We start from the raw sequence: 26,446 nt of genomic DNA on the forward strand, positions 1-26,446 counted from the left end.
TGTGATAGGCTGTGTAAATGTTTACGTAGCCTATCACGGCTGATTTAAAAAAAAACAACAACACGCGTACACAAATGGCGGCGCCCATGGGCACCGCCATTTGCGTTCCTTATTTTGACACGTCTTAGTCTATGTAAACATTTACGTAGACTAAGATGGCGAAAATAAGGGGAATGCAAATAGCGTAGACGCTATGCTATTTGCGTTCCCCTTAGTTTCGCCATCTTAGTCTACGTAAATGTTTACGTAGACTAAGACGTGTCAAAATAACGAACGCAAATGGTGGCGCCCATGGGCGCCGCCATTTGCGTACGCACGGTTTTTTTTTCTTTTAAAGCAGCCGTGATAGGCTACGTAAACATTTACGTAGCCTATCACAGTATTTTTTAAAAATCTAGCCGTGATAGGCTACGTAAATCTTTACGTAGCCTATCACGTGTTTTGTTTTTTACTGGAATATGGCGGCGGCGGCGGCAGCTAGTTGGAAGACCGGCCGCCGCTGCCGCACCGCCGCCGGATCCGCTGCCACCAGGAAGATTCGCCCAAGGTAAGTCCCGTCCTGGGGGGGGTGGCGGGGGGGTGGCAGACCATTCCGCCACCGATTTCGGGGGGCCGAATACGCTGGCATTCGGCCTCCCCGAGATTCGTGGCGAGATTCTCTGACATCCCTATGTGCACCATTTACAGGATGTAGCTCCTGGCTAACACAGTTATCCCTCACATACCCCACCACTAATTTTGGAATGCTTTAGATCTGACATTCTGAGCAGATATTATCATCAGCCAATTGCATTGACTCCTATTCAATCCTCTTAGGGAGTTATTTTGTGTAAAAAATGACTTGCTCTTTTGCAAGCTATATGCAACCATTTCTGAGGCATACGTTTAGAAAAGCTGGACATGGAGATTTTGAGAAGGGCTGCACACCAAAACAACTTACCCAGGTTCGTGTTCCTTTTTTTATGAGTGATGAAAACAGGCTCTCATTTCTGGCAGTTTTGGACACTTGAGAATGCGTGCTCATGTGATTTGGCTGTGTGAATTAAAGAGAACAGCCATGATGCTAAGCCTGTTGATTTCAGTGCAGTTCACTCTGTGTCAGAATTTGTGGCCAGTATCCTTTTAAAGTCAAATAAAACTTGACCAACGGTCAGAGCAAGGATTTTGAGGTATTGATACAATATTTTCAAAGAGATAGGGATAAACCAGCCCATTTCAGTTTCTCTCAGTAGCTCATTTTTCCAATCTTAAGTTTGGTTTGTCTCAAACTTTGAGGATTTTTCCAGATTTAACTTGGGTTCATCATTAAAATGCTTATGCATTTTTGTGCATATTTTTCATAATACATACATTTTTCTATGCAATTTTGCCTAATATACATGTTTTTGCTAGTAATTTTACTAATATAATGCATTTTCATGTTAATGTTTACTAATATATGCATTTTGTACATATGTTTCGTAATATACACATTTTGTACACATTTTTTGATTGGAAAACTCCACTGCAAAATTTGGAGAAGTGCAAATTTCAAGGCTAGCAGAATTTCAGTTTAGGCATTTGTTTGAAAGTGCAAAATTAGGCAAGCTAACATTGAAATGTGAACCATATTAATTTAACCCCCATTCTTAGTCAGCACTATATTGGCTGCAAGCTTGTATATTGTCCCACACCTGGAACAAGTAGAAATATCAAAACCTGGAAAGAAAGAGGAGAGGACTTTTTTATTTTAGCAGTGGTGAGTAACCTTGGGAAGTCCTGTGGGGGGGGGGGGCATTTCCTCTCCCTGCCATGGATCCCCCCCCCCATGGGTCACCACTCTGCAGGTGCTGAAACTTTTTAAAAAAGTTTTAAAATATGTCAGTAGTGGCTAAGGCGCACCAAAAGGGTAAAAAATAGCTTGCGAACAATGCTAGTTTTGACCATTTTTTTGCTCCCTATGGATGCCTTAAAAATGTTTAATTGAATTTGGGGGCCAGTGGGGGCCACAACAGGGGTGGTGAGGAAAGACATATTGTCAACCCCTGATTTTAGGCAAGTCATAGGAAGCTGCCTTATACCAAGTCAGAACATTATTATTCCATTTAGCTCAGTATCATCTATTCCAGAGTTGTCCAGAAAGTAGATCTGCAGATGTTTTAGACTTCATTTTCCAACATTCCTGAGCATTGCCCACTCCAGGGAGTTAGAATCCCAAACATCTGGAGATCTACCTTTGCCCACTCCAGGTCTATACTGACTGGCAGAAGCTCTCCAGGGTTTCAGACAGGGGTCTTTCTCAGCCCTACCTGAAGATACTGGGAATTGAGCCTGGGACTTTGCATATAAATCATGTGCTCTATTCTGTATATAAAATCCAAAATTTGAATGTGCAGAGACTACCTGTACTGGAAACAAGGCCCACCCAGTTCAGGAATTCAAAAGGTTTGGAACAGCATGGCTGCTGCTATACCATCACTGTTCCCAAACATTCCAGATAAGGTCTACATCGTCATCTTCCACCTAAGTGGTTAGGGTGAATCATGTTGCTTGCTATCTGCTACTCTAGTGACACAGCTCTGGTGGGCATCTTTGGCATGGTGCCTAACTGTGATTTGCCCTAACCATATGGGCACAAAAAGTAGACATTACAGTACACAACATGGGAAGAAGCAACCAATGCTCTTGTAGATCACATAAAACGGGGCTTCAGTTTGTTCTACATTGAGAAAATTCTGGATGAGTAATCTCCCAAACTTTTGAGTCTCAGGGCCAGTTCATACATGTATCATTCTGTTTCTGGCTTTTGGCGTATGTATGTGTGTGTGTTTATCCGTGTGACTCTGGTAGGGATGGCCATGAATTTCTCCACGAATCCCGGGGAGGCCGAATGCCAATGCATTCGGCCCCCCAAAATTGTTGGTGAAATTCTCTGCCCCCCCGCCCCCCCCGGGATGGGACTTACCTCATGCGAATGTCCCTCTCGGCGGTGGGTCCCTGCGGCATTTTGGCGGCGTTTTGGCGGGGGCAGGGGCGGCGGCTGGTCTTCCGACCGGCTGCCACCACCACCATTACAAAATAAAGTAAAAAAAAACCAAAAACGTGATGGGCTACGTAACGATTAATGTTATCATGGCTAGATTTCCAAAGTCAGCCATGATAGGCTACATTAATCGTTACGTAGCCTATCATGGGTGACTTTGAAAAAAAAAAAAGCACGTACGCAAATGGCGGCGCCCATGGGCGCCGCCATTTGCGTTCCTTATTTGGTCCTGGGTAGTCTACGTAAAGATTTACGTAGACTATGGCGAAAATAAGGGCAATGCAAATAGCGTTGCCCTTATTTTCACCGTAGTCTACGTAAATCTACGTAGTCTACGTAAATCGCCGTAGTCTACGTAAATCACCCGTGATAGGCTACATAACGATTAACGTAGCCTATCACGGCTGACTTTGGAAATCTAGCCGTGATAGGCTACGTTAATCGTTACGTAGCCTATAGGGGTGCACGAAAGTCACTTACCTGGTCTTGCAGCTTTTCGCGGTGGGGGGGAGGCGCTTCGCTGCTCTCCCCCCGAAGTTCAGGCCGGGGGGGGAGGCTTCCCGCCTCACCCGGCCGAAATTCTGGCCGGGGGGAGGCTTCCCGCCCCGCCCGGCCGAAATTCAGGCCAGGGAGGAGGTGGCTCGCCTCGCCCGGCCATGAAATAAAAAGTAAAAAAAAAAAACGCCCCCGTGATAGGCTACGTGAAGATTAATGTAGCCTATCATGGCTAGATCTGCAAGTCAGCCGTGATAGGCTACGTAAATCGTCACGTAGCCTATCACAGGTGACTTAAAAAAAAAAAAGCGTGTACGCAAATGGCGGTCCCCATAGGGAGCCACCATTCACGTTCCTTATTTGGTTGTTGTAGTCTACGTAAAGATTTACGTAGACTACGGCGAAAATAAGGGCAACGCAAATAGCGTTGTCCTTATTTTCGCCATAGTCTACGTAATCTTTACGTAGACTACAGCGACCAAATAAGGAACGTGAATGGCGGCTCCCTATGGGGGCCGCCATTAGCTGTACGCGCTTTTTTTTTTTTTTTAAGTCACCCGTGATAGGCTACGTGACGATTTATGTAGCCTATCATGGCTGACTTTGCAAATCTAGCTGTGATAGGCTACGTTAATCGTCACGTAGCCTATCATGGGGGCGTTTTTTTTTTTTTAGTTTTATTGGAGTGGCGGCGGCGGCAGCCGGTTGAAAGATCGGCTGCCGCCCCCGCCCCTGACGAACACCTGACAAACCACCGCCAGGACCTGCCGCCAGGAGGGACATTCGGGAAAGGTAAGTCCCGTCCCGGGAAGGGGTGCGGGGGGCAGGGGGGGCGGAGAATTTCTCCCTGAAACTTGTTCGGGGGGCCGAACACGTTGGCGCTCGGCCCCCTGAAGTTTCGGGGAGAAATTCTCCGCCAACCCTAGTAGCCTATCACGGGTGGTTTTTTTTCCCCCATTCACTTTTTCTTTCGCAGCCAGGGAGATGGGGCGCTTCTCCCCGGCCTGAATTTCAGCCGGGCGAGGCGGGGCACCTCCCCTCCCAGCCTGAATTTCGGCTGGGCGAGGCGGGGCGCCTCTCCCCCCGGCCTGAACTTCGGGGGGAGAACCGAAGCGCCTCCCCCCCACCGCGAAGGAAGCTGCGGGACCAGGTAAGTGACTTTCGTACATCACTAGACTCTGGGCATCATCCCCAGCCATGACTATAATCCTTAATAAGAAATATTATTTTCAAAGGGGACTTTTCAGGTAAAATATGGAATTGAATCTACAAAATAAGAGTTGACCTACAGTCTCTTCTGCTGTGGTGTTCTTTCTATGTTATTTATTCTGCCATTCAATATGTTTTCATGGCATAGTGAAGAACCATTCTTAACAAGGACACAATATATACTTATTATTTCACATTTGTGTATTGAATATTTTCATAGCAGATCAACCTTCTGGTGATTCTTGTAAATTCATGGTACACAATGAGGAACTGGATTGTTCTATTCATCACAAGGGACTTTTTTCAGTTACTTGTTTCAAAAATATGAATAGCAGACTATTTATTTAAAATATTTACATGCTGTCTGGCAACAGGCCTCCAAGGCAGCTTCCAATAAAAGAACATTAACATGCAACAAACACTAGCTGGTGCTGGTTTTAAATCAGAAGGCAGTGGAGGAGACTGAAAAAGGTTCTGTTGCAACTGCTGCTCTTTAAAGGTTCTGCAGTGAGTGAAATAGCCCCGCCCCATCACTTGATTTCATTCCTGTAGCTGGAGCAGTCCCTCTTGGGCAGCTAGAGAGTTTGTGGCTCCCAGGTCATTTGGGCTTTTCCCAATAGCAGGGGTAACTGGTAACTGAAGCAGTGGTGAGTGAAGCAGTGGGGAGATGCTGATGTTAACTGCCCACTCCCCAGGACTTAGATCATGGTTAGACAACTGTTTCACTTCTGAGGGCCACTTTCTGTTGAGGGCTACATGAATGGAACCAGTAATGGGCAGGGCTGGGGTCCCTCTCTGGCATTCTACACACACACACACTTCCCCCTACTCACACACCTACTCACATACACTCCTCCCACTCACTCAGTCATCCACCCATCTGGATCACAGAGGAGTGCAGGGAAGTTTAACTCTTTACTTCTCTCCAAATCCAGATGAAGATCCCACCCCAACTCTGCTATTAATCATTTTCCGTAGCTCAGGGGTAGACAGCCTGTGGCCCTCCAGATGTTTTGGCCTACAACTCCCATCATCTCTAGCCAAGATAGCAAATGGTGAGGGATCATGGGGGTTATAGGTCAAAATATTTGGCAGGCCACAAGTTGCCCATATCTGCCTTAGCTTAATAGGAGTGTGGGTGGGGGGAGCTTCATTAGTAGTGCAAGAGGAAAAGAAAAGTTAAATTTCCCGTCCCACTATAATTCTGTCCCCTGTCCCCCTTGCTAAGTTGGCCATTTATGAATTGCCAAAAAAGAGGACAATATGCAGTGATGCAATTTTAGAAATAACTATTATAATTTCAATAGCAATATATTACAGCACATCATAGTGTGGAAGACAGTGACCAGATGACCTGTGTGCCTGCCTGTTCAGTCTGCTGCCTAGGTACTAACTGCTGATGGGCAAGAGTTCTTGACTTGTGGTTTTCTTTCTTTAAATCGGGACAGAACAATCCTTCAAACAGAAGACAGTCCTGTGGCAGCTCTTCTAATAGAGGACTGTAAAAGAAGACACATGGCCACCCTACCTCTGCTGTTCAACTGATCTGCATGGAACACCTCAGCAGTAGGAAAGTGCTATAGTTAAGGCTCCCTCCTCCCCACCAAGGCAGGGCAGGCTTGGGCAGAGCCTGCCAGAGACTCTGCAGGCCACATGAATGGCAGCCAAGGGCTCTATCTGGCCCACAGACCATGGGTTGCCCACTACTGCCTGAGACATTACTTAGATGTAGGGATGTCAGAGAATTCTGCCACGGATCTCGGTGAGGCCGAATGCCAGTGCATTCGGCCCCCCGAACTCTGTGGCAGAACGGCCTGCCCCCCCATCCCCCCGCGGATCCCCCCTGGGACGAGACTTACCTGGGGCGGATGTTCCGGGCGGCGGTGGTGGCGGCTGCGGCGGCTGGTCTTCCGACCGGCTGCCGCCACCACCATTTGCAGTCTTGTCGTTGTCGTTGTTTTTTTTACAAGACATGATAGGCTACGTAAAGATTTATGTAGCCTATCATGGCTGGGTAAAAAACAAAAAAAATAAACCGCGTACACAAATGGCGGCAGCTATGGCTGCTGCCATTTGCGTTCCTTATTTTTGGCCATCTTAGTCTACGTAAATATTTACGTAGACTATGACAGCAAAAATAAGGAACGCAAATGGCAGTGGCCATAGCTGCCGCCATTTGCGTATGCGGTTTGTTTTTGTTTTGTTTTACCCAGAGCCCTCCGCGGCCGGAAATCCGGCTGCGGACGTCTCTGGCCTGGGCAGAGCTGCTGCAGAGCTGCCGCGGAGCATAGCTGGCTGTGGATGGTTCCGGAGGGGGGGAGGAGTGGATCGCCTCCCCCTGTCGAGAATTCCGCGGGGAGGGATGGATAGGGATGGGGGAGAATTTCTCCCCGAAACTTCGGGGGGCTGAGCGCCAACGCATTTGGTCCTCCGCAGGTTGTTCGGGGAGAAATTCTCCTCCCCCCGGGATGGGACTTACCTTTCACGAATGTCCCTCCTGGCGGCGGGTCCTGGCGGCGGTTCAGCAGGTCTTCGTCAGGGGCGGGGGTGGCAGCCAGTCTTTTGACCGGCTGCCACCGCCGCCATTACAAGCAAAGTAAAAAAAAAACACACGCCCCTGTGATAGGCTACGTAACGATTAATGTAGCCTATCACGGCTAGATTTGCAAAGTCAGCCATCATAGGCTACGTTAATCGTCACGTAGCCTATCACGGGTGACTTAAAAAAAAAAAGTGCGTACGGCTAATGGCGGCCCCCATAGGGAGCCGCCATTCGCGTTCCTTATTTGCTCCCTGTAGTCTACGTAAAGATTTACGTAGACTACGGCGAAAATAAGGACAACGCAAATAGCGTTGCCCTTATTTTCGCCGTAGTCTACGTAAATCTTTACGTAGACTACAGGGACCAAATAAGGAACGCGAATGGCGGCTCCCTATGGGGGTCGCCATTTGCGTACGCGCTTTTTTTTTTTTCAAAGTCACCCGTGATAGGCTACGTGACAATTAATGTAGCCTATCACGGCTGACTTTGCAGATCTAGCCATGATAAGCTACGTTAATCGTTACGTAGCCTATCACAGGGGCATTTTTTTTTTCTTTTGAAGTTCGCGGCCGGGGAGACAGGGCGCTTCTCCCCGGCCTGAATTTCGGCCGGGCGAGGCAGGAAGCCTCCCCCCCGGCCTGAATTTCGGCCGGGCGAGGAGGGAAGCCTCCCCCCCCCGGCCTGAACTTCGGGGAGAGCAGCGAAGCGCCTCCCCCCCACCGCGAAGCAAGCTGCGAGACCAGGTTAGTGACTTTCGTGCACCCCTAGGGACGGAACGCCTCCCCCCCATCAACATAATCCTCGGAAAGGTAAGTGACTTTCGTACATCCCTACTTAGATGCTAGTATCTTGATGGTTTTGCTTTTTTATTGTTTTCTCTGCTAGGTTGGAAATGTATTTTATTTTGGAATGTACAACTGTTATTAAATCAGTTAATATATAATACAAAATGTTTGGCCAACTTTATGTTAGGTGTTGCTGGCTATGGTTTTTTTTAAAATGAGTTCATAGCAAGTAAGCACATTTCTGCCAGCTTCTTAGAAGATTATTTATTGGTGCAAATAAAGACAACAACTTTGAATATAGACTAGTAAAAAAATATATTTAGTTCCTAGCATATTAGCTTTAAACTGACAGAATTAACAGAAATCCTTTTGGAACAACTTGGTTCTAAATATCCTCATGAACAGCACACAAAGGTGTTTTTTATTGCTGACAACCCTTATAAAAGCTCAGTCTAACAAACCTTGTAAAGCTTAGAGAGTGATGCAAGTTGCTTCTAAATCTTGTATGCTTTGAATGTGCAAGAGCTCCCTTATTCCATCCGCTGCCACGCCAGCATTGTGCTCCAGTCCTCATTCCTACGCTAGCCCGCAAAGCATTTCTTTATAAATTCTGGTTTTGCATGTTCCAAATAACCCAACTGGGATGATTTCCTTAGGTGGCCTTGACTGTAATTATAAGAGGTGGTATGGCAGGACATTTTGGTAGGGATGTACGAAAGGTGCTTACCTTTCCGCGGATTATGCTGATGCTGGGGGGGAGGCGTTCCGTCCCTCCCCCCGGAATCCTGGCCGGCCGGCTCTGCTCTGCAGGAATTCTGCGGAGCCACCAGCCGGCTCCGCCAGCAGCCGGACATCTGGCTGCTGGCTAGCAGGGACGCAAATGGCGGCGGCCATAGCCGCCGCCGCTTTTGTCCCTGCAGTCAGCCGTGATAGGCTACGTATCACGGCTGATTAAAAACACACACACAAAAAACGCACATACGCAAATGGCGGTGCCCATGGGCGCCGCCATTTGCATTCCTTATTTTGGCACGTCTTAGTCTATGTAAACATTTACGTAGACTAAGACGGCGAAAATAAGGGGAACGCAAATAGTGTAGACGCTACGCTATTTGTGTTCCCCTTATTTTCGCCGTCTTAGTTTATGTAAATGTTTACGTAGACTAAGACGTGCCAAAATAAGGAATGCAGCTGTCCCCTTACAGCTGTCCCCTCTTCTGGTTCTTCCCCCAACCTGATGGTTCCTGGCAGCCTTACCAGTCTGCCCTCGGGTCTGGTGCTGCTGCTGCTGAATGCCAGGTCAGCCCAAAATAAAATCTCCCTCATCCATGATTTGATTGTGGATGAGGGGGCTGACCTGGCATGTATTACTGAGACCTGGGTGGGGGAACTGGGAGGGGTCACTCTCTCCCAGCTGTGCCCTACTGGGTTCTCGGTGCAGCACCAACACCGACTTGAGGGTCGGGGAGGGGGGGTTGCCGTGGTCTATAGGAATTCAATCTCCCTCTCCAGGCTTCCTGCTCATTTGAGTGCAGATCTTGAGTGTTTGTACCTTGTGTTGGGTACCTGGGACAGATTAGGGATTCTGCTGGTGTACCACCCACCCCGCTGCCCATCAGACTCCTTGCCTGAGCTGAAGGAGGTGGTCTCGGACTTCGTGTTGAGGACCCCTAGGATGATGGTCCTGGGGGATCTCAACTTCCATGCCGAGGCTGCTGTATCCGGGGTGGCTCAGGACTTCATGGCCGCCATGACAACCATGGGGCTGTCCCAACATGTCATAGGCCCAATGCATATAAAAGGACACACGCTTGATCTGGTTTTCTCGACTGGGCAGGGGGATGGTGACCTGAAAGTGGAGGAATTAACATCTGTCCCTTTGTCATGGTCAGATCACTTCTGGCTGAGGTTTAGACTTCTGGCAGCCTTTCCCCTCTGCAAGGGTGGGGGACCTATTAAAATGGTCCGCCCCTGGAGATTAATGGATTCCGATGGATTCCAGAGGGCTCTGGGGGATTTTCCTGCTGGTATGGCTGGTGCTCCTGTCGAAGCCCAGGTCACTCTGTGGAATGCAGAGATGACTCGGGCGGTTGACACGATCGCGCCCAAGCGCCCTCTCCCTCTGAGCAGAGCCCGGCCAGCTCCTTGGTATACACCTGAGCTGAGGGCAATGAAGCAAGAGGGGAGATGGCTAGAACGCAGGTGGAGGAAAACTCGTGCTGAGTCTGACCGAACACAGGTAAGAGCCCACTATCGAGCCTACTCTGTGGCGGTGAGGGTGGCAAAGAGACAGCTCTTTTCCACCAGCATTGCATCTTCTCAGTGTCGTCCAGCAGAGCTTTTCTGAGTGGTTCGCGGCCTGTTACATTCTGGGCCAGGGATAGGGGTGCACGAAAGTCACTTACCTGGTCTCGCAGCTTTTCGCGGTGGCAGGGAGGCGCTTCGCTGCTCCCCCCACGAAGTTCAGGCCGGGGGGGGGGAGGCTTCCTGCCTCGCCCGGCCGAAATTCAGGCCGGGGAGGAGGCGCCTCGCCCGGCCGTGAAATAAAAAGTTTTTTAAAAAAACCCGCCCCCGTAGCCTATCACAGCTAGATCTGCAAAGTCAGCCGTGATAGGCTACGTAAATCGTCACGTAGCCTATCACGGGTGACTTAAAAAAAAAAAAAAAGTGCGTACGCAAATGGCGGCCCCCATAGAGAGCCGCCATTCGTGTTCCTTATTTCGTCACTGTAGTCTACATAAATCTTTACGTAGACTACAGCGACCAAATAAGGAATGTAAATGGCGGCTCCCTATGGGGGCTGCCATTAGCCGTACGCGCTTTTTTTTTTTTTTTAAGTCACCCATGATAGGCTACGTGATGATTTATGTAGCCTATCACGGCTGACTTTGCAAATCTAGCCGTGATAGGCTACGTTAATCGTCACGTAGCCTATCACGGGGGCGTTTTTTTTTTCTTTTATTGGAATGGCGGCGGCGGTAGCCAGTCAAAAGACCGGCTGCCGCTCCCGCCCCTGACGAAGACCTGACAAACCGCCGCCGGGACCCGCCGCCAGGAGGGACATTCGGGAAAGGTAAGTCCCGTTCCGGGGGGGGTGCGGGGTGCGGGGGGGGTGCGGAGAATTTCTCCCCGAAACTTGTTCGGGGGGCCGAACACGTTGGCGCTCAGCCCCCCGAAGTTTCGGGGAGAAATTGTCCGCCATCCCTAGCCAGGGAGAGAGGCGGTGGAACCCCCGGTAGCACACTGTGACAAGTTTGCACAGCACTTTGAGGATAAAGTCGCTCGGATTCGTCATGAATTGGACACCACCATTAATGTAGTTCCATTGGTAGAGGCATTCAGAGCACCGTCTGGTCCAGTTTTATTGGATGAGTTTCAGTTATTGAGGCCTGAGGATGTGGACAAGGTGCTTGGCCAAGTCCGATCGACCACTTGTGTGCTTGACCCTTGCCCTTCATCGCTTATTAAATCAAACAAGGAGGGGTTGTTCGGCTGGGTCCAGGAGGTTGTAAATTCCTCCTTGAGAGAGGGAGTGGTGCCTGCCACTTTAAAAGAGGTGGTAATTAGACCACTCCTGAAAAAGCCTAACCTGGACCCAGAGGATGTTAACAATTATAGGCCAGTGGCCAACATCCCCTTCCTGGGCAAGGTGCTTGAGCGGGTGGTTGTAGGATAGCTCCAGGCACTGTTGAATGAAACGGATTATCTAGATCCATTTCAATTGGGCTTCAGGCCTGGTTTTGGAACAGAAACTGCCTTGGTCGCCCTGTGGGATGACCTCTGCCGGGAGAGGGACAGGGGGAGTGTGACCCTGTTGATTCTCCTGGACCTCTCAGTGGCTTTCGATACCATCGACCATGGTATCCTTCTGAATAGGTTGTCTGGGTTAGGAGTTGGAGGCACTGCATTACAGTGGTTCCGCTCCTACTTGGATGGCCGATTCCAGAAGGTGGTGCTGGGGGATTATTGCTCTGTGCCACGGCAATTGTGCCATGGGGTTCCACAGGGCTCTATTTTATCCCCCATGCTGTTTAACATCTACATGAAACTGCTGGGGGAGGTTATCCGGAGGTGTGGGCTGAGGTGCCATCAATATGCAGATGACACCCAGCTCTACCTCTCTTTTTCATCAAAACCAGGTGAGGCAGTGTCTGTTCTGAATCAGGGCCTGGGCACGGTAATGGACTGGATGAGGGCCAATAAACTGAAACTCAATCCAGACAAGACGGAGGTACTGTTAGTGGGTGGTTCGTCTGCTCGGCTAGGTGATATTCAACCTGTTCTGGAGGGGGTTGCACTCCCCCTAAAGGATCAGGTTCGTAGTTTGGGGGCGCTCTTGGATCCAGAACTGTCACTTGAGGCACAGGTGAACTCAGTGGCATGGAGCACTTTTTATCAGCTTAGGCTGGTATACCAACTACGCCCTTATCTGGACAGAGATAGCCTAGCTACAGTTATCCATGCTCTGATAACTTCTCGTCTGGATTACTTCAATGCGTTATACGTGGGGCTGCCTTTGAAAACGGTCCGGAAACTTCAGCTGGTCCAAAATAGGGCAGCAAGATTGTTAACAGGGACTGGCCTGCGAGCTCATATTACGCCAGTACTTTTTCAGCTGCACTGGCTGCCAGTCCATTTCCAGGCCCGATTCAAAGTTCTGGTGTTAACATTCAAAGCCCTTAACGGCTTGGGGCCAGGTTACCTGAAGGATCGCCTCCTCCCATATGTGCCTGCCCGGACCTTAAGATCATCATCAGTGGCCCTTCTCCATGAGCCCCTGCCAAAGGAAGTGAGGCGGGTGGCTACTAGGAGGAGGGCTTTTTCTGCTGTGGCACCCCAGCTCTGGAATGAGCTCCCTAGTGAGGTTCGCCTGGCGCCTACATTGTATTCCTTTCGGTGCCAGGTGAAGACCTTTTTATTTTCCCAGGCATTTTAGCTTTCTAAATTTTTATCTTTGCTGTTTTAAATCTGTATTTTAAACTCCTGCACTGCTGCTAGATTTTATTGTGGTTGTATTGTTATATTGTAGTTTTAATGTTCTATATATTTTAAATTGTTTTATTGTGTGTTTGGTTTTAATTTTTGTGAACCGCCCAGAGAGCTTCAGCTATTGGGCGGTATAGAAATAAATAAATAAATAAATAAATAAATAAATAAATAAGACGTGCCAAAATAAGGAACGGAAATGGCGGCGCCCATGGGCACCGTCATTTGCGTACGCGCGTTGTTGTTTTTTTTTAAATCAGCCGTGATAGTCCACGTAAACATTTATGTAGCCTATCACGGTGTTTTTTTTAAATCTAGCCATGATAGGCTACGTAAATTTTTACATAGCCTATCACATTTTTTTTTTTTTAACCTGGAAATTGCAGCAGCGGCAGCCGGTCGAAAGACCAGCCGCCGCAGCCGCCGAACTGCCGCCGCAGCCGCCGCCACCACCAGGAAGATCCACCTAAGGTAAGTCCCATCCCGGGGGGGGAGCGGGGGGGGCAGACTGTTCCACCACTGATTTCGGGGGGCCGAATGCCAGCGCATTCGGCCTCCCCAAGATCCATGGCAGAACTTTCGTACATCCGTACATTTTGGTTTGTTTTGGAGGGAGGGCATTGCTGGACTCTGAACCATGGTAGAAACCCTGGAACATCATATAGAGAGGCCCTGCCTGGTCAGAAATAGCATGTGAGTCTTTCGTGCACTGCGTTTGGGCTGAGAGAGACACAGCTCCTTGAGTTGCAGAGGTTTAGGTAATACAGTGATACCTGCAATGAGCCCCCTTCCTAAACTCACCGCCATTGTCACCAGCTACAGTTACTCCTCTTCTTCTTTCTCATCATTGCTGCGTGCTTGCTTAACAGTAGGCAGCGGCATCTGCTGCTCCTCCTTCTCACCACCACCTTTGTCTGGGCCAGAGCAAGAGGCAGGGGAACAAGCAGGTTACAGTGGTGGTGAGGAGGAGCAACTCCAGGGGGTGCTTGTCAGTGGGCCCCTGCTTGGGTGCGGGCCCTTGGCAGGAGCCCAACCATGCTGATCCTTGATGCCAGCCCTAGTTTAAACCAAATGAACATTAAAAAAATTAACATCAATTAAAATAGAGCAAATAGCAAATAACAATTTAAAGAGTTTCCTTGACCAGTCTCAAAGTCTTACACATTAAGAAAAGTGCACACGTTAGCCAAATGTGAGAAGTGAGCTAGCCTGGCCTAGGGGTGTACGAAACCCTGCTTACCTGGCTCTGCTGGGGTCCGCAGTTGGGGGGAGGCGATCCGTTCCTCCCCCCGGAATTCTCGACGGGGGGGGTGGCGATCCGTTCCTCTCCCCTGGAATCCTGCCAGGCTGGGTCTGCTCCGCGGCCAATCTGCGGAACTGCTGGCCGGGCCAACGTGCAGTGGGGCCTGCAGCCACTGCCGGGCTGCTATGGATGCAACTGGCATCCTGCGTAGGGGACACCACTTGCGTCCCTACACTAGCCCGTGATAGGCTACATAAATATTTACATAGCCTATCACGGCAAAAGGCAGCTATGCAAATGGCAGCGGCTATGGCCGCCGCCATTTGCGTGGCTGCCTTTTGACGTGATAGGCTATGTAAGTATTTACGTAGCCTATCACGGCCTCCGCAGGGACGCAAATGGCGTCCCTGTGTTAGCCGTGATAGGCTACGTAAATACTTACATAGTCTATCATGGCATTCCTGGTAGGGAGGGTGGAGAATTCCACCATGGATTTCAGTGAGGCCAAATGCACTGGCATTCGGCCCCCCAAAATCCATGACGGAACGGCCTGCCCCCCCGCCCCCCTGCGGATTCCCCCTGGGATGAGGCTTACCTGGGGTGGATGTTCCGGACGGCGGCAGCTCCGGCGGTGGCAGCTGGTCTTTCGACCGGCTGCCGCGGCCACCATTTGCACCATGGTCTTTGCTGTGATAGGCTACGTAAGTATTTACGTAGCCTATCATGGCAAGCCAATCAAAAAAACTAAAACGAAATGGCGTACGCAAATGGCGATGGCTACGGCGGCCGCCATTTGCGTTCCCTATTTTTCTCCATTTTAGTTTACGTAAATATTTATGTAGGCTATTATGGCGAAAAAAAAGGGGAACGCAAATAGCGTAGTGGGAGCTATTTGCGTTCCTTTTTTTTCCCCGCCGTAATAGCATACGTAAATATTTACGTAGACTAAAATGGTGAAAAATAGGGAATGCAAATGGCGGCCGCCGTAGCCATCACTATTTGCATACGCCATTGTTGTTTTTTTATTGGCTTGCCGTGATAGGCTATGTAAATATGTACGTAGCCTATCATGGCAGCCTGGCTGGATGCAAATTGTGGCCGCTACTGCGGCCACCATTTGCCTCCACACCAGCCAGTCCACGGCCAGAACTCCGGCTGCGGACGGCCCTGGCCAGCTGCTCCGCAGAGCCACTGCGGAGTGGAGCCGGCCAGGCAGGATTCTGGGGCGGGGAGGACCGGATTGCCTCCCCCCCCATTGAGGATTCCGGGGGGAGGGACAGAGCGCCTCCCCCCACCGCGAATCAATCCACAAAAGGTAAGTGACTTTCATACATCCCAAATTCCTGGTGAGGCGAATGGCGGCCCCCATAGAGAGCCGCCATTCGTGTTCCTTATTTCGTCACTGTAGTCTACATAAATCTTTACGTAGACTACAGCGACCAAATAAGGAATGTAAATGGCGGCTCCCTATGGGGGCTGCCATTAGCCGTACGCGCTTTTTTTTTTTTTTTTAAGTCACCCATGATAGGCTACGTGATGATTTATGTAGCCTATCACGGCTGACTTTGCAAATCTAGCCGTGATAGGCTACGTTAATCGTCACGTAGCCTATCACGGGGGCGTTTTTTTTTTCTTTTATTGGAATGGCGGCGGCGGTAGCCAGTCAAAAGACCGGCTGCCGCTCCCGCCCCTGACGAAGACCTGACAAACCGCCGCCGGGACCCGCCGCCAGGAGGGACATTCGGGAAAGGTAAGTCCCGTTCCGGGGGGGGTGCGGGGTGCGGGGGGGGTGCGGAGAATTTCTCCCCGAAACTTGTTCGGGGGGCCGAACACGTTGGCGCTCAGCCCCCCGAAGTTTCGGGGAGAAATTGTCCGCCATCCCTAGCCAGGGAGAGAGGCGGTGGAACCCCCGGTAGCACACTGTGACAAGTTTGCACAGCACTTTGAGGATAAAGTCGCTCGGATTCGTCATGAATTGGACACCACCATTAATGTAGTTCCATTGGTAGAGGCATTCAGAGCACCGTCTGGTCCAGTTTTATTGGATGAGTTTCAGTTATTGAGGCCTGAGGATGTGGACAAGGTGCTTGGCCAAGTCCGATCGACCACTTGTGTGCTTGACCCTTGCCCTTCATCGCTTATTAAATCAAACAAGGAGGGGTTGTTCGGCTGGGTCCAGGAGGTTGTAAATTCCTCCTTGAGAGAGGGAGTGGTGCCTGCCACTTTAAAAGAGGTGGTAATTAGACCACTCCTGAAAAAGCCTAACCTGGACCCAGAGGATGTTAACAATTATAGGCCAGTGGCCAACATCCCCTTCCTGGGCAAGGTGCTTGAGCGGGTGGTTGTAGGATAGCTCCAGGCACTGTTGAATGAAACGGATTATCTAGATCCATTTCAATTGGGCTTCAGGCCTGGTTTTGGAACAGAAACTGCCTTGGTCGCCCTGTGGGATGACCTCTGCCGGGAGAGGGACAGGGGGAGTGTGACCCTGTTGATTCTCCTGGACCTCTCAGTGGCTTTCGATACCATCGACCATGGTATCCTTCTGAATAGGTTGTCTGGGTTAGGAGTTGGAGGCACTGCATTACAGTGGTTCCGCTCCTACTTGGATGGCCGATTCCAGAAGGTGGTGCTGGGGGATTATTGCTCTGTGCCATGGCAATTGTGCCATGGGGTTCCACAGGGCTCTATTTTATCCCCCATGCTGTTTAACATCTACATGAAACTGCTGGGGGAGGTTATCCGGAGGTGTGGGCTGAGGTGCCATCAATATGCAGATGACACCCAGCTCTACCTCTCTTTTTCATCAAAACCAGGTGAGGCAGTGTCTGTTCTGAATCAGGGCCTGGGCACGGTAATGGACTGGATGAGGGCCAATAAACTGAAACTCAATCCAGACAAGACGGAGGTACTGTTAGTGGGTGGTTCGTCTGCTCGGCTAGGTGATATTCAACCTGTTCTGGAGGGGGTTGCACTCCCCCTAAAGGATCAGGTTCGTAGTTTGGGGGCGCTCTTGGATCCAGAACTGTCACTTGAGGCACAGGTGAACTCAGTGGCATGGAGCACTTTTTATCAGCTTAGGCTGGTATACCAACTACGCCCTTATCTGGACAGAGATAGCCTAGCTACAGTTATCCATGCTCTGATAACTTCTCGTCTGGATTACTTCAATGCGTTATACGTGGGGCTGCCTTTGAAAACGGTCCGGAAACTTCAGCTGGTCCAAAATAGGGCAGCAAGATTGTTAACAGGGACTGGCCTGCGAGCTCATATTACGCCAGTACTTTTTCAGCTGCACTGGCTGCCAGTCCATTTCCAGGCCCGATTCAAAGTTCTGGTGTTAACATTCAAAGCCCTTAACGGCTTGGGGCCAGGTTACCTGAAGGATCGCCTCCTCCCATATGTGCCTGCCCGGACCTTAAGATCATCATCAGTGGCCCTTCTCCATGAGCCCCTGCCAAAGGAAGTGAGGCGGGTGGCTACTAGGAGGAGGGCTTTTTCTGCTGTGGCACCCCAGCTCTGGAATGAGCTCCCTAGTGAGGTTCGCCTGGCGCCTACATTGTATTCCTTTCGGTGCCAGGTGAAGACCTTTTTATTTTCCCAGGCATTTTAGCTTTCTAAATTTTTATCTTTGCTGTTTTAAATCTGTATTTTAAACTCCTGCACTGCTGCTAGATTTTATTGTGGTTGTATTGTTATATTGTAGTTTTAATGTTCTATATATTTTAAATTGTTTTATTGTGTGTTTGGTTTTAATTTTTGTGAACCGCCCAGAGAGCTTCAGCTATTGGGCGGTATAGAAATAAATAAATAAATAAATAAATAAATAAATAAGACGTGCCAAAATAAGGAACGGAAATGGCGGCGCCCATGGGCACCGTCATTTGCGTACGCGCGTTGTTGTTTTTTTTTAAATCAGCCGTGATAGTCCACGTAAACATTTATGTAGCCTATCACGGTGTTTTTTTTAAATCTAGCCATGATAGGCTACGTAAATTTTTACATAGCCTATCACATTTTTTTTTTTTTAACCTGGAAATTGCAGCAGCGGCAGCCGGTCGAAAGACCAGCCGCCGCAGCCGCCGAACTGCCGCCGCAGCCGCCGCCACCACCAGGAAGATCCACCTAAGGTAAGTCCCATCCCGGGGGGGGAGCGGGGGGGGCAGACTGTTCCACCACTGATTTCGGGGGGCCGAATGCCAGCGCATTCGGCCTCCCCAAGATCCATGGCAGAACTTTCGTACATCCGTACATTTTGGTTTGTTTTGGAGGGAGGGCATTGCTGGACTCTGAACCATGGTAGAAACCCTGGAACATCATATAGAGAGGCCCTGCCTGGTCAGAAATAGCATGTGAGTCTTTCGTGCACTGCGTTTGGGCTGAGAGAGACACAGCTCCTTGAGTTGCAGAGGTTTAGGTAATACAGTGATACCTGCAATGAGCCCCCTTCCTAAACTCACCGCCATTGTCACCAGCTACAGTTACTCCTCTTCCTCTTTCTCATCATTGCTGCGTGCTTGCTTAACAGTAGGCAGCGGCATCTGCTGCTCCTCCTTCTCACCACCACCTTTGTCTGGGCCAGAGCAAGAGGCAGGGGAACAAGCAGGTTACAGTGGTGGTGAGGAGGAGCAACTCCAGGGGGTGCTTGTCAGTGGGCCCCTGCTTGGGTGCGGGCCCTTGGCAGGAGCCCAACCATGCTGATCCTTGATGCCAGCCCTAGTTTAAACCAAATGAACATTAAAAAAATTAACATCAATTAAAATAGAGCAAATAGCAAATAACAATTTAAAGAGTTTCCTTGACCAGTCTCAAAGTCTTACACATTAAGAAAAGTGCACACGTTAGCCAAATGTGAGAAGTGAGCTAGCCTGGCCAAGGGGTGTACGAAACCCTGCTTACCTGGCTCCGCTGGGGTCCGCAGTTGGGGGGAGGCGATCCGTTCCTCCCCCCGGAATTCTCGACGGGGGGGGTGGCGATCCGTTCCTCTCCCCTGGAATCCTGCCAGGCTGGGTCTGCTCCGCGGCCAATCTGCGGAACTGCTGGCCGGGCCAACGTGCAGTGGGGCCTGCAGCCACTGCCGGGCTGCTATGGATGCAACTGGCATCCTGCGTAGGGGACACCACTTGCGTCCCTACACTAGCCCGTGATAGGCTACATAAATATTTACATAGCCTATCACGGCAAAAGGCAGCTATGCAAATGGCAGCGGCTATGGCCGCCGCCATTTGCGTGGCTGCCTTTTGACGTGATAGGCTATGTAAGTATTTACGTAGCCTATCACGGCCTCCGCAGGGACGCAAATGGCGTCCCTGTGTTAGCCGTGATAGGCTACGTAAATACTTACATAGTCTATCATGGCATTCCTGGTAGGGAGGGTGGAGAATTCCACCATGGATTTCAGTGAGGCCAAATGCACTGGCATTCGGCCCCCCAAAATCCATGACGGAACGGCCTGCCCCCCCGCCCCCCTGCGGATTCCCCCTGGGATGAGGCTTACCTGGGGTGGATGTTCCGGACGGCGGCAGCTCCGGCGGTGGCAGCTGGTCTTTCGACCGGCTGCCGCGGCCACCATTTGCACCATGGTCTTTGCTGTGATAGGCTACGTAAGTATTTACGTAGCCTATCATGGCAAGCCAATCAAAAAAACTAAAACGAAATGGCGTACGCAAATGGCGATGGCTACGGCGGCCGCCATTTGCGTTCCCTATTTTTCTCCATTTTAGTTTACGTAAATATTTATGTAGGCTATTATGGCGAAAAAAAAGGGGAACGCAAATAGCGTAGTGGGAGCTATTTGCGTTCCTTTTTTTTCCCCGCCGTAATAGCATACGTAAATATTTACGTAGACTAAAATGGTGAAAAATAGGGAATGCAAATGGCGGCCGCCGTAGCCATCACTATTTGCATACGCCATTGTTGTTTTTTTATTGGCTTGCCGTGATAGGCTATGTAAATATGTACGTAGCCTATCATGGCAGCCTGGCTGGATGCAAATTGTGGCCGCTACTGCGGCCACCATTTGCCTCCACACCAGCCAGTCCACGGCCAGAACTCCGGCTGCGGACGGCCCTGGCCAGCTGCTCCGCAGAGCCACTGCGGAGTGGAGCCGGCCAGGCAGGATTCTGGGGCGGGGAGGACCGGATTGCCTCCCCCCCCATTGAGGATTCCGGGGGGAGGGACAGAGCGCCTCCCCCCACCGCGAATCAATCCACAAAAGGTAAGTGACTTTCATACATCCCAAATTCCTGGTGAGGCGAATGGCGGCCCCCATAGAGAGCCGCCATTCGTGTTCCTTATTTCGTCACTGTAGTCTACATAAATCTTTACGTAGACTACAGCGACCAAATAAGGAATGTAAATGGCGGCTCCCTATGGGGGCTGCCATTAGCCGTACGCGCTTTTTTTTTTTTTTTTAAGTCACCCATGATAGGCTACGTGATGATTTATGTAGCCTATCACGGCTGACTTTGCAAATCTAGCCGTGATAGGCTACGTTAATCGTCACGTAGCCTATCACGGGGGCGTTTTTTTTTTCTTTTATTGGAATGGCGGCGGCGGTAGCCAGTCAAAAGACCGGCTGCCGCTCCCGCCCCTGACGAAGACCTGACAAACCGCCGCCGGGACCCGCCGCCAGGAGGGACATTCGGGAAAGGTAAGTCCCGTTCCGGGGGGGGTGCGGGGTGCGGGGGGGGTGCGGAGAATTTCTCCCCGAAACTTGTTCGGGGGGCCGAACACGTTGGCGCTCAGCCCCCCGAAGTTTCGGGGAGAAATTGTCCGCCATCCCTAGCCAGGGAGAGAGGCGGTGGAACCCCCGGTAGCACACTGTGACAAGTTTGCACAGCACTTTGAGGATAAAGTCGCTCGGATTCGTCATGAATTGGACACCACCATTAATGTAGTTCCATTGGTAGAGGCATTCAGAGCACCGTCTGGTCCAGTTTTATTGGATGAGTTTCAGTTATTGAGGCCTGAGGATGTGGACAAGGTGCTTGGCCAAGTCCGATCGACCACTTGTGTGCTTGACCCTTGCCCTTCATCGCTTATTAAATCAAACAAGGAGGGGTTGTTCGGCTGGGTCCAGGAGGTTGTAAATTCCTCCTTGAGAGAGGGAGTGGTGCCTGCCACTTTAAAAGAGGTGGTAATTAGACCACTCCTGAAAAAGCCTAACCTGGACCCAGAGGATGTTAACAATTATAGGCCAGTGGCCAACATCCCCTTCCTGGGCAAGGTGCTTGAGCGGGTGGTTGTAGGATAGCTCCAGGCACTGTTGAATGAAACGGATTATCTAGATCCATTTCAATTGGGCTTCAGGCCTGGTTTTGGAACAGAAACTGCCTTGGTCGCCCTGTGGGATGACCTCTGCCGGGAGAGGGACAGGGGGAGTGTGACCCTGTTGATTCTCCTGGACCTCTCAGTGGCTTTCGATACCATCGACCATGGTATCCTTCTGAATAGGTTGTCTGGGTTAGGAGTTGGAGGCACTGCATTACAGTGGTTCCGCTCCTACTTGGATGGCCGATTCCAGAAGGTGGTGCTGGGGGATTATTGCTCTGTGCCATGGCAATTGTGCCATGGGGTTCCACAGGGCTCTATTTTATCCCCCATGCTGTTTAACATCTACATGAAACTGCTGGGGGAGGTTATCCGGAGGTGTGGGCTGAGGTGCCATCAATATGCAGATGACACCCAGCTCTACCTCTCTTTTTCATCAAAACCAGGTGAGGCAGTGTCTGTTCTGAATCAGGGCCTGGGCACGGTAATGGACTGGATGAGGGCCAATAAACTGAAACTCAATCCAGACAAGACGGAGGTACTGTTAGTGGGTGGTTCGTCTGCTCGGCTAGGTGATATTCAACCTGTTCTGGAGGGGGTTGCACTCCCCCTAAAGGATCAGGTTCGTAGTTTGGGGGCGCTCTTGGATCCAGAACTGTCACTTGAGGCACAGGTGAACTCAGTGGCATGGAGCACTTTTTATCAGCTTAGGCTGGTATACCAACTACGCCCTTATCTGGACAGAGATAGCCTAGCTACAGTTATCCATGCTCTGATAACTTCTCGTCTGGATTACTTCAATGCGTTATACGTGGGGCTGCCTTTGAAAACGGTCCGGAAACTTCAGCTGGTCCAAAATAGGGCAGCAAGATTGTTAACAGGGACTGGCCTGCGAGCTCATATTACGCCAGTACTTTTTCAGCTGCACTGGCTGCCAGTCCATTTCCAGGCCCGATTCAAAGTTCTGGTGTTAACATTCAAAGCCCTTAACGGCTTGGGGCCAGGTTACCTGAAGGATCGCCTCCTCCCATATGTGCCTGCCCGGACCTTAAGATCATCATCAGTGGCCCTTCTCCATGAGCCCCTGCCAAAGGAAGTGAGGCGGGTGGCTACTAGGAGGAGGGCTTTTTCTGCTGTGGCACCCCAGCTCTGGAATGAGCTCCCTAGTGAGGTTCGCCTGGCGCCTACATTGTATTCCTTTCGGTGCCAGGTGAAGACCTTTTTATTTTCCCAGGCATTTTAGCTTTCTAAATTTTTATCTTTGCTGTTTTAAATCTGTATTTTAAACTCCTGCACTGCTGCTAGATTTTATTGTGGTTGTATTGTTATATTGTAGTTTTAATGTTCTATATATTTTAAATTGTTTTATTGTGTGTTTGGTTTTAATTTTTGTGAACCGCCCAGAGAGCTTCAGCTATTGGGCGGTATAGAAATAAATAAATAAATAAATAAATAAATAAATAAATAAGACGTGCCAAAATAAGGAACGGAAATGGCGGCGCCCATGGGCACCGTCATTTGCGTACGCGCGTTGTTGTTTTTTTTTAAATCAGCCGTGATAGTCCACGTAAACATTTATGTAGCCTATCACGGTGTTTTTTTTAAATCTAGCCATGATAGGCTACGTAAATTTTTACATAGCCTATCACATTTTTTTTTTTTTAACCTGGAAATTGCAGCAGCGGCAGCCGGTCGAAAGACCAGCCGCCGCAGCCGCCGAACTGCCGCCGCAGCCGCCGCCACCACCAGGAAGATCCACCTAAGGTAAGTCCCATCCCGGGGGGGGAGCGGGGGGGGCAGACTGTTCCACCACTGATTTCGGGGGGCCGAATGCCAGCGCATTCGGCCTCCCCAAGATCCATGGCAGAACTTTCGTACATCCGTACATTTTGGTTTGTTTTGGAGGGAGGGCATTGCTGGACTCTGAACCATGGTAGAAACCCTGGAACATCATATAGAGAGGCCCTGCCTGGTCAGAAATAGCATGTGAGTCTTTCGTGCACTGCGTTTGGGCTGAGAGAGACACAGCTCCTTGAGTTGCAGAGGTTTAGGTAATACAGTGATACCTGCAATGAGCCCCCTTCCTAAACTCACCGCCATTGTCACCAGCTACAGTTACTCCTCTTCCTCTTTCTCATCATTGCTGCGTGCTTGCTTAACAGTAGGCAGCGGCATCTGCTGCTCCTCCTTCTCACCACCACCTTTGTCTGGGCCAGAGCAAGAGGCAGGGGAACAAGCAGGTTACAGTGGTGGTGAGGAGGAGCAACTCCAGGGGGTGCTTGTCAGTGGGCCCCTGCTTGGGTGCGGGCCCTTGGCAGGAGCCCAACCATGCTGATCCTTGATGCCAGCCCTAGTTTAAACCAAATGAACATTAAAAAAATTAACATCAATTAAAATAGAGCAAATAGCAAATAACAATTTAAAGAGTTTCCTTGACCAGTCTCAAAGTCTTACACATTAAGAAAAGTGCACACGTTAGCCAAATGTGAGAAGTGAGCTAGCCTGGCCAAGGGGTGTACGAAACCCTGCTTACCTGGCTCCGCTGGGGTCCGCAGTTGGGGGGAGGCGATCCGTTCCTCCCCCCGGAATTCTCGACGGGGGGGGTGGCGATCCGTTCCTCTCCCCTGGAATCCTGCCAGGCTGGGTCTGCTCCGCGGCCAATCTGCGGAACTGCTGGCCGGGCCAACGTGCAGTGGGGCCTGCAGCCACTGCCGGGCTGCTATGGATGCAACTGGCATCCTGCGTAGGGGACACCACTTGCGTCCCTACACTAGCCCGTGATAGGCTACATAAATATTTACATAGCCTATCACGGCAAAAGGCAGCTATGCAAATGGCAGCGGCTATGGCCGCCGCCATTTGCGTGGCTGCCTTTTGACGTGATAGGCTATGTAAGTATTTACGTAGCCTATCACGGCCTCCGCAGGGACGCAAATGGCGTCCCTGTGTTAGCCGTGATAGGCTACGTAAATACTTACATAGTCTATCATGGCATTCCTGGTAGGGAGGGTGGAGAATTCCACCATGGATTTCAGTGAGGCCAAATGCACTGGCATTCGGCCCCCCAAAATCCATGACGGAACGGCCTGCCCCCCCGCCCCCCTGCGGATTCCCCCTGGGATGAGGCTTACCTGGGGTGGATGTTCCGGACGGCGGCAGCTCCGGCGGTGGCAGCTGGTCTTTCGACCGGCTGCCGCGGCCACCATTTGCACCATGGTCTTTGCTGTGATAGGCTACGTAAGTATTTACGTAGCCTATCATGGCAAGCCAATCAAAAAAACTAAAACGAAATGGCGTACGCAAATGGCGATGGCTACGGCGGCCGCCATTTGCGTTCCCTATTTTTCTCCATTTTAGTTTACGTAAATATTTATGTAGGCTATTATGGCGAAAAAAAAGGGGAACGCAAATAGCGTAGTGGGAGCTATTTGCGTTCCTTTTTTTTCCCCGCCGTAATAGCATACGTAAATATTTACGTAGACTAAAATGGTGAAAAATAGGGAATGCAAATGGCGGCCGCCGTAGCCATCACTATTTGCATACGCCATTGTTGTTTTTTTATTGGCTTGCCGTGATAGGCTATGTAAATATGTACGTAGCCTATCATGGCAGCCTGGCTGGATGCAAATTGTGGCCGCTACTGCGGCCACCATTTGCCTCCACACCAGCCAGTCCACGGCCAGAACTCCGGCTGCGGACGGCCCTGGCCAGCTGCTCCGCAGAGCCACTGCGGAGTGGAGCCGGCCAGGCAGGATTCTGGGGCGGGGAGGACCGGATTGCCTCCCCCCCATTGAGGATTCCGGGGGGAGGGACAGAGCGCCTCCCCCCACCGCGAATCAATCCACAAAAGGTAAGTGACTTTCATACATCCCAAATTCCTGGTGAGGCGAATGGCGGCTGCCGACGTGGCTGCCATTGGAGGAACACCCACTGGTGAACGGCACCAGGTAGGCTCCGTTTTGCATGTCTTTTGCGGGGTAGGAGTGGGGGGGCTTTGCTCCACCACAGATTCCAGGGGACTGAATGCACTGGCATTCGGCCTCACTGGGATCCGTGGCGGAATTCTCCGCCATCCCTAGCGTGGCCAAGGATTCTTGGGAAAGGAATTCCAAAATGAAGGTGCTGCTAGTAGCCACCTGGCTGGCTTTACTGTGTACTATTATTATATTATTATATTATGTATTTATATTTTATATCCCACCTGTCCATAGGGATGTGCAAACCTACTCCCGTCCGGGTTCTCTGGGCGTCCACCCAGCCCCTACCCCTGCTTGCTGGTCCCTGGACCACGCTCTAGCTCCTCCCATGCCTGGCAAGCAGTCCACGCTCTGCCTAGTGGTCTTTTCAAGCTCCGCAATCAGCATTCTTTGAAAAATAAAATGACGATTGCAAAAATTTGCATATTTGCGTATGTGCGAAAATGCACCTTTTCGCAAAATGTGCACATTCATGTATACACAAATATGCACATTCACAAAAATGTGCATTGTCGCATATGCAGATATGCGCATTTTTGCATTTGCCACTTTATTTTTCAAAAAATGGTGACCGCAGAGCTTGATGAGGTCACCAAGGTAAGTGTGGGCTGCTCACCGAGCATGGGCTTGGCGAGCAGTGCTCAGGGCTGTGGGCAGGTGAGGGGGGGGTTCTGCTGTATTCACAGATGGAATCAGGTACCCAAACCATCCCTACCTGTCCATGCAAAAAACCAAACTGGCAGACCTGAGCTATGCTTGATTTGACGATCTGAGCACATCAGTTAGGTGAAGCTCATATTGTTGTCCTCCTCTCTGCCTCCTAACTAGGGATGGCGGAGAATTTCTCCACAAATCTTCGGGAGGCCAAATGCCAATGCATTCGGCCCCCTGGAATTGGTGGGGAAATTCTCCGCC

General features: G+C 50.4%; 1 protein-coding gene across 1 annotated transcript in view; it reads left to right on the forward strand.

Annotated features, from left to right (window-relative positions):
* GRID1 (glutamate ionotropic receptor delta type subunit 1) overlaps positions 1-26,446 on the forward strand; it is a 1,081,869-nt gene that overhangs the window by 881,952 nt on the left and 173,471 nt on the right. The gene's annotated exons all lie outside the window — the stretch shown is intronic.

This window comes from Heloderma suspectum, chromosome 3 (assembly GCF_057233095.1).
Source record: "Heloderma suspectum isolate Gila_16-S chromosome 3, 16-S_ref, whole genome shotgun sequence".
NCBI classification, from domain to species: domain Eukaryota; kingdom Metazoa; phylum Chordata; class Lepidosauria; order Squamata; family Helodermatidae; genus Heloderma; species Heloderma suspectum.